A 7,944-nucleotide genomic window follows, 5' to 3' on the forward strand; every position below is an offset into this window, starting at 1 on the left:
ATATTTCTTTAAATTTGATCAACATTTAAAAAAATGTATTAGTATCTTTTTTATGTCATAATATATTAATATCTATAACGCCAAACATATATATATATCATGGACAGTAATGCCTCATTTGGTTCGTAGGATAGGAATATTATAGGTATAGGAACTTCATATGACATGCATCTCAATTCCTATAAGGAAAGAGATGTTATTTGATGCATAGGATCGGAATATTTTCATCGAGTCTAGGCTAATGTTTTTTCCTTTGAATGTGAAGGATTGAATCCTATCCTAGATAGAAATAGGAAGTCATTCCTACAAACCAAAGGGCTTCATAGAAATTTTTCCTTTGAAAATCCCATCTTATAAAATTCCTACAAAAATCCTACAAACCAAAGGGAGGCCTAAAGGGGGAGGGGATTTCACGAGGATTCAGTCTGCTGTGAACTTCGTGTCGGACGGCAATCACGAGTGGGCCAGGATCCACGTCCGGGCAGGGAGCTACAGGTTTGCATTCGAGTATTTTTCTTTTACTCCTTTCAAATTTTCAAGATGAATTCTGCATTGCATGTAGGGAGAATGTGACCATCCCAAGGAAGAAACACTATTAGGGAAAACCTTATACACAGAACTTTAGCAGTAGCGAGGGTGAAAAAAGCACGCTGGTGCTAAGTAGCAGTAGCGCGCCTGAGAAAACCGCGCTGCAGATAAAGTTCTAGCAGTAGCGCGTCTTGCTCTAAACACGTTGCTACTAAAATTCCCACGGCTTAGCCGATAGGCTACACATAGTAGTAGCGACCTATAACAAACCGCGCTACCGCTACTTTATTTGTAGCAGCGCGTTTTAATCTAAACTCGCTACTGCTAAAGGATATAAAATTAAATGAAAAGAAAATAGAAAAATAATTGAAAATGAAAGAAATAGAATAAGGTCAAAGGAAAAAAAATAAAATGTGAAGAAAACTAAATGAAAAAGAGGAAAAAAGAGAAAGGAGTAGCAGTAGCGTGTATCCCAGAACGCGCTGTAGCTAACGTAGCAGTAGCGCTCTTCCTGGAACGCGCTACTGCTACTTCTGACTTAACCACGGGGTTCGTCCTTCCCCACGACCACTTCCCCCAAATCCAACTCTCCACTCTCGCCGCCGCCGTCGCCCGTCGGCCGCCGCGCGCTCTCCGCACACCCTCTACGCCGCCCCGGCCCCAGATTCAACGCCGCCCCCGCCCCCGACCTCAACGCCGCCCCAGACGCCGCCCCCGACCCCGACCTCGACGCCGCCATCCGCCGCGTGTCCGAGCCCCGACCCTGACCTCGACGCCGCCCTGCCCCTCCCTCGTTGCAGGCACCCGAGGTGAGCACGCCTGCTCCTCCCTCTCCCCTACCTCTGCCTAGGGTTTCTTTATATTTTAGTTGCATCAAATTAGTTAGGGTTCATGTAAGAGTGGAAACAAATCGGATGCGGATGCGGCTCAAATGAGTTAGGGTTCATGTAAGGGTGGAAACGAATCAAATTTTTAAGATGAATCTTAAAACGAGTAAAATTTGACCACTTATTTCACTTTATAGTTGGATAATTGGAATATCCGTTACCACTTTCCACCCCTATAGGTTCATCAAATTAGATGGTAATTAGGGCAGTAGTTCCTAGGTACTAATTAGTTAGTAAGAAGTAGGTACTAATTAGGTACTAGAATATTTTTATTTATAGTAAGTTTATTTTTAGTAAGAACTAGTTGAATTAATAGAACTAGTTAGTAAGAACTTGTTGATATTTTTTAGTTAAAGCAATTTTTCCCGCCTCGACGTGGATGATGCCTATCCCGCTTCCTCGTCGTTGAGTCGGCGGAGGACGACACCTGCTTGACCAGATGGGCCATGTCCGGGACTGGGCTCTGCCGGAGTGGTACTGAGAGGCGCTACCTACTGGGGGGCGCAGGTTGGTGAGGAGCCAGCCTGTCGTTGACCCGAACCTTCTTTGGTGACGGTCGCGTGGGCCAGTGACGGTCCAGAGGCTCGAGGACTCCGCGGAGGTGGTGCGTCACCGTGTCAGTGAGGAGGACACGCACGTCCGTCGCTACTTGTTTGCGTTGGAACACAGGTTCTCCAATACCTGGCAGGTTCTCCAGGGATCTCACTGGAGCTATGATCCCGTGATGGTTCCTTCTCTGTGGGTGTCCACCGCCCGCGCCGATACCCGTCGTGTGCTAGGGTTTTAGTTGTATTAGTGATGTTATATGTATGACACTATTTGTGATGTATTAGTGATAATATTCGACGATGTACGGACGCATTAGATGATTTACTTTTGCTTTGAATGCATGCTAATTTGAGTCCTATAAGATATTTTGAAATGTATATCTTGTGTTGCTCAATATCCAAGTGGCCGGTCATGTTTGCAGGTTACATCTCGGAGTGGCCTATGTTTTGCCGGAGTGTTGGTTCATTTTCGTTCCGGCAAATTTCAGGCGCTCGATATGTCCTATTTTAGCAAAGGTCATGCCGGATTTTTCCGTGCATTTTGGCATGACTTGTGCCAGAATATGTAGGAAATATCGAGCGCCCCGGATTTGTGGGTTGAGTATCCTGGTAGTTGTCTTCGATCGCTTTTCAATTAATGTTTTAACTATGAACATAGGAAATGTCTGACGACGAAAAGGATTTCGGTGTTTGCAAATACTGCGAAGACGAGCGCGGCCTGTGCGACGGAATCTTCCTAGATGATGATAGGCGCTTCAGCATCAAGCTGGACGAAAACTTCGAAGTGGATATAGTAAGTCACAAAGACAACTCTTTTTTCGTAATTAAGCATGACATTTGCTTCATTTGCTTCAACTTATAATTTAAGCATGACATTAAGCATGACAAATCTTTTTTTTTACTATTCTACTAGCGTATCCCCTGTCATGCAATAGGTTTCAGTCGTACTATGGAGGAAAAGAAATTTTACTTAAAGACCGAGCATGGTTATATTTTCAACGTAAAATTATACAATTCAGACGACTACACCTATTTTGGATGCAAAACATGGCGAGCACTATGCAAGACTTATGCATTTGAGCCTGATATGGTTACACCTTTGATATTCGTCCGAAAGATGATATTGAATGTAATACCGACATCTGGGTCGATGTGCAAACGCCTCCAGTTATACCATTATGTAAGTTTCTCAACCATATTTATGTCTTTGTTATTGTTTATTCAAAAATAGTTGACAACTAATTTGTATTGTCAGCTTATTTCGGTGCAAGCGAACATGTTCAGCGCTTGATAGATAGGACCGTATAGTGTGTCGGGGCTGAACTCAACTGCGAGGAGCTCAGTCATTATGTTTCATGGCTTGCGGATCTTGATACTGTCAAGACAAATTTTCTTCTTGCATTTAGAAATGTTAGTACTGAAAACGTGCGACCAATAGTGTTCGTAATGAACTACGATCACATCTATTTAGGAAGAATGGTAAGATTTTTACTATTTGTTCTTAGTGCATCTTTTCCATACATTATTTTTGAAGCTAAACTTCATTGCTAAGTATGTTACCATACGATGTTCTTCAATATGTACTCCCGATGAATGTTGTGCCTTATGGGATCGAGACTAAAGGTACCATGAGTATTATCAGCTTACGCCCAAGATATCCTACAGATTACTTTAGTGCATTCAAGATTAGCGACAGATGCTTAATAGTGCAAGACTGGACCAAATATGTGATGGGGGAGCGCAGAGAAGTACTAGGGGGCAGCAAACAGATGCGCTACCCACGATTAGGAGACAGGTTCATCTGCATGCTCCAACTTGATCAAGGAGGAGAGCTGTACATGTTTTATGTTATTTTACCTAAGAGAGAGCAGCAGGAGTGATTAGCTAGCTAGAAATGAGTTTGAGGATGATGATGTGTTACACTATTACTATGATGATAAAATAGCTAGTGTTGGTGGTAATGACTATGATGATTATTATTAGCTAGTGTTAGTGGTGATTAAATAAATACTGTTGGTGGTAATGACTATGATGATGATTAAGTAGCTTGTGCTGGCGGATTAGATTCAAGTGGAGGCAACATGTGGTGCATATCAAAAATACTACTAGTCCAAACTAGATCAAGTTTGGATTAGTAGTATACTTTTGACATGCACCACATATTGCCTCCACTTGAACCTAATCCACCTTCATTTGACACACTGTTATGGACATAATGATGTAAACCTCATAACTGGTATTGTATCAATATTTGTACGATGGCGTATAAATACACTAAAAAATACTAGTAGCGATGGAGAGAAAACACGCTGCCAGTAGTTACATTAGCAGTAGCGTGGGAGTGAACAAACGCTGCAACTATTTGTCCTAGCAGTAGCGCGTGCGAGCACGCGTTACTGCTAAGCAATAGCTGTAGCGCCTTATTAGTAGCGCGTCTATCCACGCTACTAATGAGCACAAAACCAGCGCTACTCCTAGGGTTTTCCCTAGTAGTGAAAGGCTTCATCTTGTTGGAAGGGGAGGGCTACTCGAACGCAGACATCAGCTCCAACAACTACGCCCACGGACATTGGCAAAAAAAAAAAACTACGGCCACGGCAGCATTGACGGCCTCATCCACGGCCGGCCGCGGCCACAGGGGCGTATGAGAGCGCCACCTTAAGAGTTTATGCTGACGACTTCATTGCCCAGGATATCACCTTCAGGAACACACACAACACCGTCGACAAGAGGAACACGACCCAGGCGCAGGCGTCCCTGGTCGACGCTGACCAGATCGCCTTCCACGGCTTCCAGGATACTCTCTGTGACAACACCGGCTAGCACTACTTCCGGGAATGCTTTATCGAGGGCGGGGTCGACTTCATCTTTGGCTATGCGCGGTCCATCTATGAGGGATGCACCGTCGTGTCCAACATGACCCTATACAGCTAGCAGCCCGGGTGTGTGACGGCGCACGCTAGGCTCCGCCCTGGCGACCCTGGCAATTTTGTGTTCAAGGGTGGTGAGCTCCAAGGAACCGGAAGCCAGTATCTCGGACGTGCGTGGAACCAGTACGCCACATCCGACTACTACCACATGAACATGTCCAACATCGTCGTCCCGCAAGGGTGGTGGGTTTCACCACGGCAACGAAACTAGCAACATCTTTTTCGCGGAGGTTGGGTGCACCGGGCCGGGTCAGACATGGCTGGGAGAGTCGTGGGAGAAGCATTTGAGCGACACGGAGGTGAAGAAGTTCGTGGACATGAGCTTCATGGACGGTGGTTAGCTAAGGGATTGATCGGATCATGAGTAGCTGCACACATATGGGCTATGGCAAAAGAAATGGTAGACCTACGAACAAATTGTACGTAACCTTACGAAACCTTCCTTCCCTACGACACCCAGTTAAGGTAATGGGTTAAGCGGCAGCTTTTGATTGGATGAATCAGGGAAGGGAGGCCCACCCAGTTAAAATCAGGGGGAGATTTATTGATTAGGTATGGAAAGCCACGTGACCTTATGTTAGGTTTAGTATTTTCGAATCAAACCCACGATCGATTTATATTAAAGGGCAGGATGATTTTCTTAGCATGGCGACAGCACCGATGTGTTTTATATTTTGACAAGGATTTTGCCGCAAGGGCCGGGGGCGATTTTGTCGTCCCGTACGGAGGATACATGGCGGGGGTGGAAGCATCGGAGTAGAGGCTATCTTGTGGCCTCCCACACTGCTGGTCGTTGCCCGCGAAGACCGTCGCCCTCTGCGCCACGAGCGGCTCCACCACAGGGATCCTTGCTCATAAACGTGTTTGCTAGCTCCATCTTGTACTCCTTCCTGTAATATATCAACATGCACAGCTAAGTTGGTTCACTTCTACACACACACAGAGAGAAAGCTCCTGGACAAATCGATATGCTACATACATGTGCACAGTTTCGGGACAAATCGGTATGCACAACCAAGCTGGTTTGCTAAGTTATACTCCCTCCGTCCCAAAATAAGTGTCTTAACTTTATACTAATTCAGTACAAAGTTGTACGAAGCTTGAGACACTTATTTTGAAACGGAGGGAGTATTATAGGAAAACCTATGTCAGGATGAGCTTTGCATATCAACACAAACATGTATACCCAAGCCTCTATTGCAGTCAAAGTTTTTGCCCCAAGATTCACCCACTTGTATGAAAGTGATCCATGGTGAATTATGTACATGACACGTGCTATTATTTTGGTAAATGGCCGTGTAGAAACGCCTTGTGGATTCGGTTTTTTGTTTCAAATTTTTTAAACTGGTGTGATGGTTCGTTTGGTTGCTTTAGCATTTTTGATTGGATGTGGGGTAGGCTGCGTGGTTGTTCTTCTTATGTGCTTCTTTTGCGTTGATCGGTTTATGTTTCAACCGCTGCTGGCCCAATCGATGCGTCGCTTTCGATTCAGCTGCTGGCCCAATCGATGCGTCGCTTTCGGTTCATGCCGATTCAGTTTTAGTCGGGTTTATTTTGCTGTGCCATGTTATCACGCAACATATATTTCCCCCACGAAAAGTTGAGAAAAGAATTCAGTATATGCCAGAGAATACACGACCAAAAAGAAGGATACAAGTTTGCAGCAGAGCAGGTTCACAACGAAGCATGCTGAAATCCAGATACACATTGTCTGAATAAATAACGTAACTGAAACGAGCGTGCAGGGAAAAGAAAGCAAGAAAAAAAGGGGAGAAGGGAGTTAACACCACGGTCAAATCCCTCAACGGTGGCGCGCTCACCGGAGAGGGAGGACGCGCGACCGGCGAGGAGGATGGCCACGGCGCAGAGTTGCCGCGCTCCTCTTCCTCCCTCTCACGCAGAAAAGAAAAAGGGGGACACGACGAGCGCCTCTCTGTCTCTCTCTCGCGCGCGCGGAAACAGAGATGGGAGGGGAAGGGGCTGCCTCACCAGTGCCGCCCTGGCTCGCTGCGCCGGCGGTGGCTCGCGCACCGGAACCGAGCAGGCGGGCGAGAGAGGAACGGACGAGCGAGAGAGGTGCTGGGGCGGAATGGCGTTAGGGTTTCTGATGGATCGGTCGGATCAGAGCTTCGATCTGGCGAAAACGGCGCCGAACCGTCGGATTGAAATGGACGGTCGGGATCCTAACCCTAATGCGTTGTGGGCCGCTGGGCCGAAAGAAAATGAGGCCGGCTGCGGCGGGGGCCGGCCACGCGCGCTGGGCCGAGCCCAGTAGCTGCGGGCGCCGCCGCGCGGCTGGGCCGCGCTGAGTCAAGGGCGGTTGGGCTGCGGTAGGGCCGAGGCCAGCAGCTTCGCGCGTCAGGCCAGCTGCATTTTTTTAAGTTATTTGTTATTTGTTCAGTTTTTGGGCAGATTTCAAATAAGTTTTTCTATACAATTTTTTCCAACGAAATTTTGTTTTAGAAGCATCTAAATTTTGTTTGGTTCCACATATGCTGATTCCTTTTCTTGTATAAGCGATTTCCTCAATTCCAATTATGGTTGGTATGCTTTTGATCCTTTGTGCAGTTCTCTATTTTTATTTGTTGGTTTTTGTTGTACCTCTGATCATTGGCCAACACATGATGAGTGGTGAAGCGGCAGCTACATGGACTTACCGACGCTCATACATTGTACTCCCTCCGTTCCAAAATAGATGACTCAACTTTATACTAAGTTAATACAAAATAGATGACTCAACTTTACACAGAGCCAGCTTAATCTTAGACCATATATGTTCATTGGAGCCTCATCCCACAAAATGAGTGACGCCCAACTCTTTCTTTAATTTCTAAAATACACACCATATTTTGATCCATTTCTTAAGGATTAGTTTTAAGTTTTCACACTTAGATTGCTCAATAGTTTTATTGATAATTTGGCCCAGTTTTAATCATAACCCCTTTTCATTTTGTAATAGACCATATTTTGATCCATTTCAACAATTCATGCCTGATAACAAGGCTCATGCACCATGGTGCTTGGGGGAGGATCAGACCACTTATGTGTTTT

At 45.6% G+C, this 7,944-nt stretch overlaps 1 pseudogene; it reads left to right on the forward strand.

Moving 5' to 3' along the window:
- The first annotated feature begins 109 nt into the window (after positions 1-109).
- On the forward strand, positions 110-5,234 carry LOC119360636 (annotated as a pseudogene).
- The last annotated feature ends 2,710 nt before the right edge of the window (positions 5,235-7,944 follow it).

This window comes from Triticum dicoccoides, chromosome 2B (assembly GCF_002162155.2).
Source record: "Triticum dicoccoides isolate Atlit2015 ecotype Zavitan chromosome 2B, WEW_v2.0, whole genome shotgun sequence".
NCBI lineage: Eukaryota > Viridiplantae > Streptophyta > Magnoliopsida > Poales > Poaceae > Triticum > Triticum dicoccoides.